Source organism: Sorex araneus, chromosome 5 (genome assembly GCF_027595985.1).
Source record: "Sorex araneus isolate mSorAra2 chromosome 5, mSorAra2.pri, whole genome shotgun sequence".
In the NCBI taxonomy this organism is placed as follows: Eukaryota; Metazoa; Chordata; class Mammalia; order Eulipotyphla; family Soricidae; genus Sorex; species Sorex araneus.
Window position 1 is genome coordinate 215,422,881 of NC_073306.1, and position 18,122 is coordinate 215,441,002.

General features: G+C 42.4%; 1 protein-coding gene across 2 annotated transcripts in view; it reads right to left on the minus strand.

Annotated features, from left to right (window-relative positions):
- UNC5C (unc-5 netrin receptor C) overlaps positions 1-18,122 on the minus strand; it is a 370,789-nt gene that overhangs the window by 257,590 nt on the left and 95,077 nt on the right. The gene's annotated exons all lie outside the window — the stretch shown is intronic.

Here is an 18,122-nt window from a genome sequence, read left to right on the forward strand (position 1 = left end):
GACTAAAATTGGATCACAAGGACAGGAAAGATCAATCATCGAAAGCAGCCTCCAAGCTGAGACTTGGAGCAGATCTTAGCATCACTATAATTCTTTGACACTTTACATCCAAGACCACCCTCTCTCTCATGTGTGAACTGTGCAAATTTCATCAGTATGGACTGCACAGCACTCATTCTACACGGGAAGGGAGTTGGGAATAATAAGGTGTCTGAGTGCCTCTCACTGTTTCTAGCCAGTCACTCAGGGAAGTTCAGAGCTATGACTGTATTATCTTTTCTTCCATCCATCTCCTTCTTGAATATCCCACCGTGACTATGAAGTTCCATCCAGAAGAATTATCATGTTTCAATTCTGTGCACTAGAATCATGCTTCAGAATATGAGCCCCCCATTGCAAGAGCCACAGAAGAACTAACCCTTTCAAAGCCCATGATTCTATGATTCCTTGTTATTTGTTAACTTAGTGCTGTAACACATCACACCATATTTTCACTCTTACAAGAACACACAAAAACAAACAAGAATTAGGATAAGTTGAATAAATCTTGCATTTCCCACCTTTTCACTTACGTCCTTAATCTATTCATTAAGGAGAGAATCGTTTTTCTTAATTTGTACTTAACCAAGCCAGTGTAGACTTTGTTGAGTACAAATTCCAGAATATAAAAATCAGATAAATATTTTAAAATGTTACATGAATACTCAGTGAAATCTGAGTGTCCTGATGTCCCTTCCCAGTAAGATGGTCTTTCTCAATGCAAAACAAATCTGAACAAATGAATTAAGTTGATCTAACCATGGAAATGCAGGTTTGCATAAGATAGAAAATCCAAGATGTTGTAGGTAAATGGTACGGGCAATAGTGAAAATATTGGGCAGTAATATTTTTTGACCCAAAAGTTCATTTTCAATAATACTAGTGCACCCATCTCTCAAATGTATAGTCAGTTTACCCATAACTCTCATTTTGAAAATGCTAACCCCCAATAGAATAATCTGAGCACAATACAAATTTCCTATTTTATTGTGATTCACATAAGAAATATCAAATGAACACACAAAAGTTCACCCAATTTATTGAGCTACAGAGGGATATACCTAAAGTGCATGCACACACAGTCATCCACATATGCACACACACACAAGCATCACCGGGAATATAGCAGGAATGGAGGGCCGTGCATTCACATCAGGGCATCTCTTCCTTATCACATTTCAAATAATCCTCCCACCTCATCACAACGACTCTCAACCAGCAAATCCTCCATAGTAAGCTCCAAGGCTCTTTCACAATAAAGACCATGCATCAGAGCATTTATGCATTTCCAATTGTTAGCCCGAATAAAATTATGCCAATGTTTTTATTGTTTCTATCTTGGTATTTATATCCATGACCCATTTAGGTTTTGAATATTACATTAAACTTTCATGTCTCGGGGATAATTTGATGGGCAGATGTTACACCTGGCAGTGCTCGGGCTATTTCTGGCTCGGGGCTTAGCATTAACTCCTGGCAGCTCTTAGGGGACTGAATGTGGGTCAGTCACATCAAAGCAAGCACCTAGCCCCCTTTCCACCTCCCTGGCCTTGTTCCAACCCCTTTGCTCCATGACTACTTATAATTTTTTTTACAATTTCACAATGGTGCTATAGTAGAACTGATTATATAATTTCCATCTGCTAGTTCCAGGATTTTATGATGCCCAGTTTGGGCACTTAAAAGTGCCAAAGATACAGATTGAAAGTAAAATAATTTTCATTCCAATAACTCCCTGTGATTATGCACTCTCAATATTGGTAATAATAAAATATATAAGGAATTATATTCTCTTTAATGACAACTAGGTCAGAGAAAACTTGGAAAATTATTATTAGCAGAGCTGGAGCAATAGCACAATGGGTAGGGCATTTGCCTTGCACACAAATAGAACCCAGGCCAACCTGGGTTCTATTCCCAACATGCCATAGAGTCCACTGAGCACCACCAGGAGTAATTTCTGAGTTATAGCCAGGAGTAACCCGTGTGCATCACTGGATGTGACCCAGAAAGCAAAAAAAAAAAAAAAAGAAAACTATTATTAGCATGTTAACTATTATTTGATAAACCTCAAGATACTTCTCTAAATTAGCAAAATATTCCAAACTATTATGGTTACTCTCTTCAAAAGTTTCATAATTTTCTTTTTTTTTAAATTTAATATTTTATTTTTAATTAGTGAGTCAAGGTGAGGGTACAGTTACAGATTTATACATTTTTGTGCTCATGTTTCTCCCTTACAAAATTTGATAACCCATCCCTTCACCAGTGCCCATTCTCTACCAAAAGTAAACCCAACATCCCTCTCCCCCCTCCCCAGTCCCGTCTCCCCCAACCACACACTGCCACTATGGCAGGGTATTCCCTTTTGTTCTCTCTTTCTGATTAGGTGTTGTGGTTTGCAATAAAGGTGTTGAGTGGCCATTGTGTTCAGTCTCTAGTCTATATTGGGCCCGCATCATCTTTCCCCCACATGACCTCCAATCACATTTTACTTGGTGTTCCCTTCTCTGAGTTGCCCAAAATGAGAGACCAGCCTCCAAGCCATGGAGACAATCTCCTGGTACTTATTTCTACTATTCTTGGGTGTTAGTCTTATAGTCTGTTATTCTATAGTCCACAGATGAGTGCAATCTTCCTATGTCTGTCTCTCTCTTTCTGGCTCATTTCACTTAGCATAATACTTTCCATGCTGATCCACTTATATGCAAACTTCATGACCTCATTCTTTCTAACAGCTGCATAGTATTCCATTGTATAGATGTACCAGAGTTTCTTCAACCAGTCATCTGTTCTAGGGCACTCGGGTTTTTTCCAGATTCTGGCTATTGTAAACAGTGCTGCGATGAACATATAAGTGCAGATGTCATTTCGACTATATTTTTTGGCTTTTCTGGGATATATTCCCAGCAGTGGTATTGCTGGGTCAAATGGGAGCTCAACCTCTAGTTTATATGGAACAATAAACGCCCACGGATAGCTAAAACAATTCTTGGGAAAAAGATGATGGGAGGCATCACCCTCCCCAACCTTAAACTCTACTACAAAGCGGTAACAATTAAAACAGCATGGTACTGGAACAAAGGCAGAGCTGTAGACCAATGGAACAGGGTGGAATATCCCTACACACAACCCCAAATGTATGATCATCTAATCTTTGATAAGGGAGCAAGAGATGTGAAGTGGAGCAAGGAAAGCCTCTTTAACAAATGGTGCTGGCACAACTGGACAACCACATGCAAAAAAATGGGCTTAGAACTCGATCTGACACCATGCACAAAAGTCAGATCAAAATGGATTAAAGACCTCAACATCAGACCACAAACCATAAGGTACATTGAAGACAAGGTAGGCAAAACCCTCCACGATATTGAAGATAAAGGTATCTTCAAAGATGACATGGAACTAAGCAATCTAATAAAAACAGAGATCAACAAATGGGACTACATTAAACTAAAAAGCTTCTGCACCGCAAAAGATACAGCAACCAGAATACAAAGACTATCTACAGAATGGGAAAGGATATTCACCCAATACCCATCAGATAAGGGGTTGATATCAATGGTATATAAAGCACTAGTTGAACTCTACAAGAAGAAAACATCCAACCCCATCAAAAAATGGGGCGAAGAAATGAACAGAAACTTTACCAAGGAAGAGATACGAATGGCCAAAAGGCACATGAAAAAGTGCTCTACATCACTAATCATCAGAGAGATGCAGATCAAAACAACCATGAGATACCACCTCACACCACAGAGACTAGCACACATCCAAAAGAACAAAAGCAACCGCTGTTGGAGAGGATGTGGGGAGAAAGGGACCCTTCTACACTGCTGGTGGGAATGTCGGCTAGTTCAGCCCTTTTGGAAAACAGTATGGACGATTCTCAAGTTTCATAATTTTCATGTAGATGCTAAATGAAAAAAAATAACCTTGAAATTTAAGGCAAATTGTAACCATCTACTCAAACATCATATTTTTGTGCAAATGTATACCAATAATATTCAGCAATGGTGGCGGAGTGGTCAAGTCTGCATATGGGGATTTCAAGACTATCGCTTTGGCTTGAGAGAACCTGCAGGCGGACTCGGTGGCTGTCCAGTGGCTCGTGTGCACGGGACACGCTTGGAAGAGGCCCTGGCCCACGCCAGCATGGCACTCTCTGCAGCAGAGCAATCAGGCGAGGCTGGAGCACGCCTGGGCTGGGCCCAAAATAACAAAAATCAGCAATGAAGACTGATGACTCACGACAAAATATGCTGGCTTGGTTTTGCTAATTAGCTCCAGGAGTCATGTGAAGGTTAAAGTAACACTTAGAATTTAGTAGGAGAGGGGCTGGAGCGATTGCACAGCGGCGGATAGGGCGTTTGCCTTGCACATGGCCAACCCGGGTTCGGTTCCCAGTACCCCCAAATGTTCCCCCGAGATCTGCCAGGAGTGATTCCTGAATGCAGAGCCAGGAATAACCCCTGTGCATCTCTGGATGTGACCCAAAAAGCAAAAAATAAATGAAAGAAAGAAAGAAAGAAGTGAAAGAAGTTATTAGGATCAATGAATCCTTTGCCATATATACTAGAACAATGGAAATTGGTTTAGGTCCAGTAGGAATTTAGTCAAGCCACGTCAGAAAGAAGGGCTAGGGGGTGTCCTCATGACATGGTAGTTTCTGTTTTTGTTTTGTTTTGTTTTGTTTTTAGAATATAGATAGCACAGCGGTTGGGCATTCGCCTTTCACAAGGCCGACCCAAGTTCGATTCCTCCGCCCCTCACAGAGAGCCCGGCAAGCTACCGAGGGTATCGAGCCCGTGCAGCAGAGCCTGGCAAGCTACAGTAACAATAAGTCTCTCAGTGAGAGATGTTACTGGTGCTCGAACACATCGATGAGCAACGGGACGACAGTGACAGTGACAGTCAATGCAATGACATGGGAATAACGGTCTCGGGCTGAAGAGACAGCACGGCAATGGGCACTGGCCTTGCATGCAGCTGGCCCCCGCACACCCCCGGGCCCCTCTGCTCTCCCAGCAGTGACCCCTGAGCGAAGACCCAGGAGTGGGCCTTGCGCAGCACCAGGTGTGACCCCCAAACCAAGAATGGGAAAATAAAAGTGACCTTTTAAGGGCTGTCATGGCCACATAATGCCCAGTGTCTCTTTTCTATAAAAACATGCCATGAAATTGTCACAACACTTCGCTGAAAGCAGGGGCACTTTTGAAGGGCTCTAACCCTTGAATTGAATGGTTTTAATTAGACCGAGAGTCTTCTTTTAGTTTTCAGTTTTGATAAGAAAAGGCTTGACATAAAAAGCAGTTCTTCAACTTTCAAAGAAAAGGAAAAAATTCTAACAGACCAAATACAAATCAAGATAAACAGAAACCATTTTTTAATGAAGAGGAGCATGGCTGGAGCTCAAATATAGGTATAATTTCTATGTGAATAAAGTATTCAGCTCTAAACATAAGTGTATCATATCTATTAAATATATTCATATATCACTATGTTTAAAATTCATATTTCAATGGTTCCAAATATTTGAATGAATGGTGTTATATTGTTGTAGTTATTTTGGCATAAACTGAAATTTCCATTGATTCAAAAACTGCAAATAATTTTAAATGCTTAAGATCAATATTATTCTTTGAAGATTCACAGTAGCATATAAATGAGTCTATAATACTAATATAAATAAGGTCTAACTTTGTTCTGTGGCATTAAGAATTTGTAGCATTAAGATAAAAACAGAATTTAATCAAAAATACTAGAGAATATTCAATAAGTAAAGGAGAGAGCCTTGATAGATATCACTGTATCAGTCCTCCTCTTATATGTAGAAATGGTAACACAGCAAACCAAAAATAAGCTACCAAGCAGCTGATAACCCACAGAATTCCGTGCTTCATTTGGGCGGTGGGTGGGCTAGAGAAGGGCTGTTCAGGATGCCCTTCCATCTTAACCTTCAAGCCCATCATTCTGTTTATTTGTTTTGTTTTGTTTTGTTTTGTTTTTGCTTTTTGGGTCACACCCAGCGATGCTCAGGGGTTACTCCTGGCTCTCCACTCAGGAATTACCCCTGGCAGTGCTCAGGGGACCATATGGGATGCTGGGAATCGAACCCGGGTCGGCCGCGTGCAAGGCAAACGCCCTACCCGCTGTACTATCTCTCCAGCCCTGTCATTCTGTCTATCGCCTCCTCTACCGACCCCTGAGCAGTGCATCTCCCCATAACCCAGAAGCAGATGTTCACCAGAAAGGGAAATTTGGCTCGAGAAGCCTCCCTTAGCGTGTCCGAGATAAGAGCAGTCACTGCCTCTCCCCCGTCTCTCCCCCATTGCAACAGCGAGCGTCACACGGCTGGAGACCTGACCCTTGTGAGCCAGGCAAGGCTTAAGCCTGCAAGCACGTTCTACCCACCACACTCCAATCTTTCCCTGCGTCTGCATCTTCAAAATCTCGCTGGCTTTTAGTAAGAGAACCTGGACAGACACGCTCACCTGTGCTCCCTCACTTCCGGTCAGTCATGAGTGCGGTAAGCGCAGCCTACGTCTCACTATGCATCCTGATAATTTCAACTTGAGCAGAGAAAGTATAAATCCTGTGCACTGTAGATTGTAAAATTACAGTAGAGTTAGATGTAGAACTATAACTTAGCCTTCTTAAAACACTGCTGTTAGAAAAGTAGCACTGTAGCACTGCTGTCCTGATGTTTATCAGTTTGCTCGAGCGGGTACCAGTAACGTCTCCATTGTGAGACTTGGCGTTACTGTTTTGGGCATATGGAATACACCACTGGGAGCTTGCCAGGCTCTGCCCTGCGGGCGGGATACTCTCGGTAGCTTGCCAGCTCTCTGAGAGGGAGGGAGTAAGTGAACCTGGGTTGGCCGTGTGCAAGGCAAATGCCCTAACTGCTGTGCTACGCATGCGGTCTACCTGGGTTTGATTCCTCCGTTAGAAAAGTAATTTTAAAAAATCAGTCCAATCTTTAGAATGATACATCAACAAAACATGTCACACACAGGCATATAATTTGCAATGAAAAAACTTAGCTAATGTGATATTTTCACGTTGAAAGAAAATTTGTGGGAATTAGAAGAAAATATGGAAGAAAATAAAAAATATAGAGGATCCTTATTAGAATGAACAACTTCAGGATGATTAATTATACCATGTAAATATAGACTTCCCACGTAAACTGCCCCTGATTTCATTAATGATCCATATGGAATCTCCTAGCACCCCTTCCCCCGCAAAAAAAAAGGACAAAAGAAACTTGTCCACAAAAGATTTCCAAACACAGATGTTGATATGACTAGATAATAGTTTTGGAAAAGTTTATCAACATACTTTAAATATGAACCTGGAAACATGACCACTACACATCATTCAAATAAAAACATTAGACCCCTGTCTCTTGGATTGAAGAGAAATAGTGGGAAAGAGCTTAATGACCCAGATTTCATCCCAGATACTTCAAATGCTCCCTGGGCCCCACCACAGGTGACCCCTCCGCACAGAGGCAGGAAGAGAGCCCTGAGTGAAGCAGAGGTGCCGGACACCAACTCACGTAACCCTCCGTTAAAACAACAACACGTCCCTAAATAACTACATATCAGTAGACCCCACGTGGCCTTGACGGAAATGACTGTCTGGGAGTAGGTACTGACCACTGTGTTTTTCAGATAGTCATTGGCACTTGCTATTGTTGTCATTCTGAATATTTTATTTACAATGCTAATAGAAATGTTTTCTCGTGGGTGTAATTCCAGTTCCACACCAGTCACCGGTGTCCTCTCCCCTCCCCAAAGAACCAGCCTTGCACCCCTCACCCCCACTCGGTCACGTGCACCAGCTCCCCGCGGTGCTGCCTCTGGCCTTGTTGCTGCCTCACTGTGTATCCGTCAGACCCACACTGGAGAGAAATCTGTCTGTCCAGACTCCTCCCGACTCACCTCACTCCCTCAGCATCGTGCACTTTGCTTCCAGCTACAAAGTGCAAAGTGCATAATTCTGTTTTTCTCAGAGCTGCGTAGTAAGAGGCTGAGAAAAAATGAAGAGGCCATACAGGGAATCATTGACCATTAATGCCTAGAGGAACAATTTCAGAATTACAGACATGTCACTACTTCGTTTTACTTACTTCATTTTTGGACACACTTGTATGTGCACGGGGCCCACTCCCAGTTCTACACCCAGGGATCAATCAGGAGACCATATGTGTTGCCAGGGATAGAACCCAGGTTAGCTGCGTGCAAGGCAAATGCCCCCCCCCCCCCACACACACACACTGTACCATCACTTTGGCCTCTCACTATTTCAAAGATTCAAAGATTTTAATTTGAAAAATACCTGTACAATGATCATAAAATAAAATTTAAAGTATGAAGCAAAAGAGTCCCAATCAAATCAGAGAAAGAGAATTTGTTTAAAATGCTATTAACTGTTCACTAGTGCTACAAAAAGCACTGACCACTCAAACATTCTTTAGATTTTATTTGCCTGCATTTTGCATCTAAGGAATCAAAACTAGAATATAAAAATCTTACCACGTGAGTAGCTTCTGAAAAAAAATGCCTTTATTGATGCAATCACTTGTAAAAATATGCAAGTGGTAAGACTTGGGTTCTGAGTTCTCCAGGGATTTGTAAACAAATTGCTATTTAGTTTCTAGAAATGAGTTACAGATACTTTGTCCCTTTCACATGCTCTAGAAACAATGAGTTGCCAATCACTAGGCCAGCATCAAAGGAGTATCTTTTATTGAAGCTGATACAAAGTAGATGCTTCCACTGAATTCTTTGGGGGTTTTTTTGGACCTGCTTGGGGTATACCTCCCAGAGGGTACCAGGTTTCTCTAAGCTTATTCTTTAGGAACCCTCCCTTTGGTGCTCAGAACCATGCATGCAGCCATCAACCCCTGGCCTCCAGCATGCAAGGACTGTGCCCAAGCCTTTAAGCTATCTTCCAGCCCAAGGTAAGTTTGTTTTTAATCCACGACTCCTCCAAACACCAGACTTCTGCCTCCCTGTCCTGACAAGCTGCAAGGTCCGTGCCTTTTTTATATTCAAGTCCGTGGGCCAGTTCAGCTTATTTTTCCTTTAGCAGTACTTGGAATGGGCCATTTATTTTTGGACACACTCGTATGTGCACAGGGCTTACTTTATAAACTATCTTCTTCTCAGGACTAGCCCTAACGAACTGAGATAAAGAATGAAACATATAAGCTTCTAGAACATGCAGCCGGCATGGGTGACGCAAAGGCAGTTGTAGCGACCATCTGAACGCAAACGTCCAGGAAAAGATCCATGTCATTGAACAAAGGAAAGGGTTATGCGAATGCTTGTTTCTTGTTCCCTGGCCTCTTAAACCTTTATGCTTCGAGACCGAATCCATCTCCCATAACACACAGCACACCCTGAGTTATCTGATCTGAAGGGAGTCACAGATAGGCCTGTGAGGGTCTCGGGTGACATGCTTGGGAAACAGGGCCACTTTTAATCGAGAGCTTTGGAGGAATCACTCCCACCGCACGCCACATGCTTCCTCATTGGGGCCATGCTGAAAACGCACTTGGCCGTTTCTGCTCTGAAGCGGCTTCTTTAAGTGCATTCCATGGAAGACTAGCTCTGGGGTGGGACGCGGACGGTGTTCCGGGGTGGGGGGCCGTGTTCTCGGGCAAATACATTTCCAAGATGCTAATGTCAACTTGGATCTCAGTAAATCAAGGAGCATTCCTGTCTTGAGTGGCTAACGGAAGAGGAAAAATAAACCCATCTGCCAGAGTGTGCCGTGACCCCACACACACTGAGAAATGGGATGTCAATCTTCCTCTGAGCATCCCACGGGGAGCCCCTCCCGCCAGCTCCTGGGGCGGCTGAAGGGTGAGAGGGAGAGAGGAGGAGAGAAGCCATGACAAGCCCAGTGCTCGCCAGGGTACCCACAATCCTGATTCCCTTCACTCACGTTCCCCTTTTCCTCTGGCTCTCGGGAGCCCTGGGTGTGGAAAACGGCTGCTCCTTCGCTTCCCCTGGCAGTGCTGTGTCGGCGAGCGAGGCCGCCCGCCGGCTGCTTCCCATGGTGCTCCTGCTCGGACTCTGTGAGAGCCCAGTGGGCTCACTGCCCTTCCTGTGTTCTGGACAGACATGGCAGAAGGGTACAACATGGTAGTGGAGCAGTAAACGTAACAGAAGACACCACTGAGGGCTCAGTTCTAAGGTGGGTGATTAGTCCGTTGACTTTTGCCCTTGAGATGTTTTCAAGAGATAGCACACTGAATTTAATCACATCTTAAAAAGTATTTTATTCTTTAAGTGTGATAAATTAAATCAAATAGTCACTTTTTCCTAAGTCTAATAGTAAATTAGATAATTCATATTATTTACAATAAAAGACAATGGAAACATCCCCTCCACTTAATTGCTTATTCATACTAATTTCAAGGATAGGGGAAAAATTTTAATTACAAATTAATTTTTCTTAATGCAAAATGTAAGTGAAGACTATTTTTTTATAGTAAAAGTTTAATAGAGCTCATCTCATTTGCATGCAATGTTAAGGTGACGTCAGTTTTTATATGGTAGAAGCAATGGTGCTTACAAGAAAAGTCAGAATTCCTACAATCTAAAGAAATAAAAATGCAGAAAAGGAGAGTAGATTCCTAGAGTGTTTGAATAACGTTTTGCCATGCCTCGGTGGTATCTGGAAGCTTAGTGCCGTGAGATTGTCCATTACTAAGATAGCTCTAACAAGGTTTGCTTTCTGCAACTTGCTGCTTCACAGAGGGACCCAGAGAGCATCAAGCTGAGAGAAGCTAGTCCGAGGGAAAGGGACCAGCTCAGAGCGATTGCTCTCGTGTGCAGGGTATAACGAAAGCCGGCATGGCAAAGGGCAAGTGACAAAACACTCTGCATCCCTTATCATCAAGGACATGCATGTCACAACAATGAGATACAGCCTCACGCCAGCGAAACTGTCACACAGAAGCAGGGCAGAAATGACCCGTGTGGGCATGGATACGGGGAAAGACCCTCCCTCGCTGCTCACGGTGATGTCGACTGACCTTTGAAGAATAAAACACTTTATTTTCCCAAACTATTCACAATAGCCAAAAACTGTAAACAGCCAAAGCGTCGAAGAATAGATGACTGGATAAAGAAACTGCGGTACATAAATACGATGGAATACTACTCAGCTATGAGAAAAGAAGAGAGCGTGCGATTCTCAGCTACATGGGTGCATCTGGAGAGGATCATGGCGAGTGAATGCAGCCAGAGGAGAGCGACAGGTAGAGACTGATCTCCCTCAGGTGTTGCCCATAAAGGGACAGTGAAGAAACAACAAACTCAAAGGAAACAGAAGCTGAGGACTGGCCTTCAGTGGGAAACATACGGAGCTGCAGGGGCAGGGTGGGGATCGGACAGGGAACAGGGAACCTGGGCGACGTGGAGGGAGCGGGCACTTCCGTGGAGCATGTGGTGTTGGAATATTTTTTTCCAACAAATCCTACCATTATCAATATTGTTAATCACAATATCAAAATGAAACTTTAAAATAAATATTCAATTATCAAATTAAAGAAATAAAAAATTTCAATTATCAAATTTAATAAATTTAAAAATAAAAATTTTTTTATGAATGTAACATTGCTTTGTAAGAGTTAAAATACAGATTTCTTTTTATCATAACACATCTACCAGTGTGCTCCTATCTCTCCTCCACAGGAAGTAGAAGCCTTTCCATAAAAGAGATAATTTATAGTTAAAGCCATCAAGTTTCTGAATTTGTATATCAGTTACATTCAATCTCTAAATAATCAGATATGGCCATCTCTTGATTATCTGCTTTAATAAAAGGAAGCAACAATACTGTTAATGCAAAACAAGATACAAGTCACTCATAATGTTCTTTAAATCAACTCACTACTCACTTTTAGGAATTTAATTTTTAAGATCATTTGTTCCACATGAAAATACTGAAGTTGGTTTCCATTTCACAAATGGTAAAGGTAGCATGCCTGGGTTGTAGTTGAACCAAGGAGGAAATTTCCAGGTGACTTTGGTTAGATGTAAATTGTTCATCAGTACTCTTTTTACTTATACAGATCATGTCACAAACGAAGGTTTTAAAGATAACAAAAATAGGTATGATTATTCTGACACAGATATTGTTTAGCTCTCATAGGAAACAATGACCACTGTCCCCTTCACTTACGGCCTGATGGAGGCACAGCTGTGCAGCTGCCCTACGACCCATCGGGTAACAGGGACACTCAGCCTCATGCCAGAAAGTCTGTTTTGGAACCTTAACTCCCCATCACAGCTTCAGAACGAGTCATCTGCGTGCAACCAAACAGTACGGGACACCACCAGAATCAAGAGATGCAAGGCAGGCATATGATTCATAGTTCGGCATAAAGGGGGAAGGGCAGTTGGAGGAGTAAGGATATTTACTGTCGGCTCAGGAGCCCAGTTTTAGCTTTTTTGTTGTTTCTGTTGTTAGTATTTTGGGGTCACAGCTCGTGGTGCCCAGGGATTCCTCCTGCACTGCACTCAGGGATCATTCTTGGGATGCTCTGGGGTTTCTATGGGGCACGAGGGGTCACACCTGGGCCTGCCACGTGCAAGGTGAGCATCCTCCTGACTGTACCCTCACCCCAGCCCCAGAAGCCTGGTTTGGAAAGAGCTTGCCCAGTCCACTAACAATGTACATCACCCTGATCCTCTACCATTCTGTTAAAGCAAGCAGGAAATGAGTTGATCTTGTTGTGAGACACCCATGAAGAGACAGGATACAACATCAAGGCAAATCTGTTTATTGATACCGTGAACTATGCACAGATCACAAGTTACAGGAATGGGGAATTTAAAACCATCCTATTTACGACTGCATGCACAAGATGAAACTATCTAGAGGTAAGCCTAACAAATGAAGTGAAAAGTCTATGCATTGGAAATGCTAAGCCACGATAAAAGGGAATAGCTGACAATAAAAAGAAATGAAAAGAAAGCCAGCGCTGGGAGAGTAACATTGAAATGCTCACTGGAAACCACAAAATCTCAAGCAATTTAAAACTAATAGAATAGTCATCTTACCTAAAGCAATCTACTGATATAAATCAATCCCTGTTAAAATACCAGTATAATTATCAAGGTAATAGAAAAAATAATTCTAAAATTTGTATGCGATCAAAATGATTCACAAATGTGAAATCAATTATCAGAGAAAAAAATAAAAGTTGAGTCAACCAGTCTTCCTATTTCAAACTATGTCAGGACTCAACCTAATTTCAAACTGTGCCAGAACTCAATAGGAGGGTACTGAAATCACAGGACATCTACAGACCAATGTAACAGAATATAGAATCAGAAATGAACACAGACATATGAACATCTAACCTGTGGCAACAGAGCCAAGTCCATATAATGGAGAGTGGAAAGTCTCTTAAATAGTGCTAGAAATATTGGACAGACATTTTAAAATGAGGAAACTTAACCTCTCTTTAGCACTAGACAAAAAATTAACTGAAAGTGGATTTAAAACTGGATTACATTCAGACCATAAAATACAGATGAAAACCTAAGTGATACATTGCAGGTCCTCAAAACCGGTTATGTTTTGACAGACTGACCTGTACTGGCAAGAAAAACAAAAGCAACTGCAAACAAATGGACCTCCACCAAATCCAAACTTCTTATACAGCAAAAGAAATACCAAAGAACAATAGAAAAAGACAACACGGCAATTGGAAAATAATATTTGCACATCATAGATCTTACAAGGGATTGGCATTCAAAATAGACAAAGAATTCACACAACCACAGGAAGAACAAAACAAGCAGCTCACCAAAAATTGGGCAAAAGTTTTCAATATATATGTGCAAAGGAAACATTCAGATAGTCTATAGGCACATGAAAAAATGCTCAGCATCACATGCCATAAGGGAAATTAAAATCAAAGGAGACTTATGGAAAACAATGTGGAGACTTCTCAAAGCTTAAAGATAAAACTATCATATTATCCAGCAATTTCATGACTTGGCATCTATCCAGAGAACAGAAAAATACTCATTTGAAAAGATATAGAAAAGCTATGTTTACTGAAGCAGAGGACAAGATCTGGAAATGACCCAAGTACCAGTAATAGAGGAGTCATTAAAAAATGTTACAGATAAACAACGGAATAGTTCTCAGATATACAAAAGGTGCATTCTGGAGCAACATGAGTGAAATTAAAGGCTGTCATGTTAAGTAAAATAAATCAAAAGAATGATGTCACACATACACACTGTATATAAAAAAGCAAGGATATAAAGCATATACAATAAAAACAAGCCCTTAAATTCTGGTAAGACTCCCAAGCTGGCACAAGATGATGGAGGAGAATGCGGATGGAGAGCGGAAAAAAAGCAAACAAAAGTCCCTGGGACAGTGGTGGGGGAATATTGGCACTTAGTTGGCTGCTGTGTTGTGTAACACTGAAACTGAAAACATAAATCATTACTCTCCTGTGAAACTATGGTCAAATCGACACAGAGAAAGCATTTGACATGATCCTATATTTCCATCCACTCTTTTTAAAAAAGCTTCTTAAAGGGATTTTTAAATTCTTCTTAAAGGAGATGTTGAAGACTAGAAAGTTGATAACGAGATGTTGAAGACAAGGAGGAGAACTGAGACTTCGGAGATTTGGGACTTTGAGGACAAGAATATGGGGACTATGAGAGGACTCCCTCTCAGAGAGCCCGGCAAGCTACCAAGAGTGTCCCGCCCACACGGCAGAGCCTGGCAAGATACCTGTGGCGAACTCGATATGCCCAATACAGTAACAATGATGGTCCTCATTCCCCTGATCCTGAAAGAGCCCCCAATACACCATCAGGCGACACACTAGCACATGACAAGGACGAATGGCATCTGCTCAAGCAAATCAATGAATAAAAGGATGGTAGTAATACAGTGAAAGGGAATTAAGGAATTTTTCTCAACAAAGTTAAGTCATTTACCACAAGCATGCAGCGGACATCATAGTTAATGTTGAAAAACAAGCCTTCCCCTACAATCGCCCATTCTCACCAATGCTATGCAACGTGTATTAGAAGAACTTTGCTACAGCAGCGAGGCAAGAAACAGAGAGTGAGGGTATCCAGATGGAAAACGAAGCAAAACTCTCGCTGTCTGCAGATGACGTGATAGTTACCTTTCATGATCCAAGCAACTGGCCATTTTTTCCCCGCCTGGAGATCTTTGAGAATGTAACAAATAATTCTTTCTTCAGGACATCACTTAAAATTAGTTATGGACAATATTTACTGTTCAATATTTCAACTTTATTTTTCACTTAGACATTTTGGAGGCGAGACTTCCACGTGGCCTTGGGTCTATCCCGCCAGGTCTGGGACAATCTGGCTGCGGTTCAACGCAACAACCCGAAATTCAGCAAGGCCAGCAGTCCTTTGTTTGGGTTTTGCCCACGGGACTCTGAGAGCCAAGAGTCCAGAGCTTCTTGCTGCCAGGGTGGCTTCACCGGGCAGCCCTAATGCTTGATCCATGCCACAGAATGAATTTTTGAGTTTCACCTTGAGCACTATGGATATTGTTTGTCTTACCATGGGGATAAGAGAAAGAAGGAAGGTTGAGAGGCTCATGAAAATTCAAAGAAAGCAAAAATGATGGTCAGCTTGAAGGGTAACGGTCTTCTAAACAGCTCTATGCTGAGAAAATACAAACGAAACAGACTATTCAGATGATGAAAAGAGTAACCCCAAAGACCTCACAGGACCTTACCTGAGCATCTTCTGGACAGAGAGGGACAAGTCCATGCTAACGTACTTCCCAATACGATTAAACAAAAGCAAAGAGAAAGTGGGAAAAAGGGAAGTTCTGTTCAAAATTCGTGCCCAGGGAGAAACAGTAGTATTAAAAGCCATTCAAGCAGGAAAGAGGAAGTAGAAAACACAGACCAGGACGGTTACTAACGTGTGCTTTGCTGGAGACAGTTTACACAAAAACACCTAAATACGAAAGATCCATTGGGCTAGTGGTTCATGTTTCAAGAAAGTCCATGTAACACACCCTGAACTGAGAGACACTTTTTGCCTGCCGATACCTGTGTAAAGAATTCGTCATCTCCTCTCTACGACGTTGGGTGCGGTCACCAAGGCTGCTGTCGAGGAGATGACCCTGAGAGAACCGCGCCTTGTCACACCGGAAGGCGAGAGTGTGGGGAATATTCCCAGGGAATCCGCCATCCTGCAAATGAGGCTGCGTAAATGTAGTCCTACGGTTTGACAGCAAAGTTAATTCCTTGAACTTACGGAAAACTATGTACCAGTCAGAAAAGCCTCTCTTGATGACCAGAAAGCCTAAAGCATCTGCCCACAAATACAAATGCATACTGTGTTGCACAAGACACTGAAGTGGTCTGATTTAGAAACAAATGTGGCACTGTTGATTCCCCAGCCACCTTGGGGTGTCTGGGGACCCTCAGGGGTGCCACAGGTGAGGCCCATAGGATATGTGGTACTGGGGCTCAAGCCCGAGGGGGCCACATGAAACACGTACGCACAATGCCTTGCTATCTTGCTGGGCCCAGCTTCCACATTTCTGCAGACAACACAGAAACAATGTTTCTGAATATGACTGCTCTGTCCTGTAGCAATGTTTACTTGGACTATATACTTGTCAGCTCTTTCAATCTTGTCATTTACTGCATCTCTGCGAGACCTTTGGGGGGGATCTGGGCTGGTGGTTCTCAAGAGTCACTCCTGGTTCGGCACTCAACAATCACTCTTGGCAGTGCTTGGGGTTCCACGGGGGGTGATGGAATCATATTCGTGCAGGTGGCATGCAAGGCACATGCCTTCCCACTGCACTGTGTCTCACCCACCCCTGTAAAACTACTGAATGTACGCTAAGACTTGACTTGTCACTTCCTATATGTCGCAAATATTCCACTTTCTACAAAATTAAAATAAGGCACAGTTGACAGTTTTTCATTAAGTCACAAGTCTTTTACTTCGTAGATACAATTATATTAAGCCCTTAAGGCCCATCACCACTTTTCACATACATAATTAATTTCTTAGTTTGTTTGTCACGGAGTTCCTGTAGGTGGCTTTTTGCAGTTTACCCGTGTGCTGATGTTACATGGAGACTGGGAGGAGCACCCCTCTCCGTGTACGGTGGGGACAGACCAACGAGAAACAGAGCCGGGGCCGATGGCGTTTCTCTGTTCCAACTGGAAGACAGGCACTCCGTATACGGGGACTGCTGCCCTCAACCTCATCCCAGAGTGGGGTCCTGGGGTGCTGGGGGGGCTTCAGCAAACCCACTGCTCAATGCTAAGACCTGCTTTCCTGACAATACGGAGTGGAAACCTCTGCCTTCCAGTCTGCGGAGAGGGATGCAGGTGATTAGCTCTCTGCAAATGCAAGGCTGAAATTTCACTTTTAAAATTGCCAAAGTGTTACACTGAAATGCTCAATTATATTTAGCAACGTAGAGATAAGTATATAAATAGGCACCCGTGGTAGATGTATTCCACCAGAAGTTCCAGGAAGGTTTAATAATGCTGGAGGTAACTGAGCTGACGGCTGTGGAGGCAGCCAGAGTGCGTCACTCAGGAAGGAAGGGAAGAAGAGCGAATCCAATTTAAAAAGTGACAACGCTGTTGTCACTTCACTCAACTCACTCTCAATATTGGTTTCCTTTAGCTTTTCTACTTTTGCAATTTAGAGAGTTCAGAAGAAATCACGTATCAAATATAGAACAAATGTATCGGGTACCTTGCATCAACATTATAAAGCTTTATTTTTCCCTTCTTGTGTTTTCACCCTTACATTTCTCAGTTTAATTCCATCTGCCATCTGCTTCCTCTGTAGGTGGATTACATGAAGGAAACTCTCTCTCTTTAGTGAATGAATAATTTTAAAAGGAGGAAGGTGTAGTTAGTTGAGGTTTCTGTTCTACTTCATCCAGAATTTGAGTTTTTCTCCTCCCCTGCAATGGTAACATTCAGAACGAAGGATATGTGGGTTTTCTACTAGTCCTCGGTGCTAGAGTCAGAATATCTGGAATGCAAATTCAGT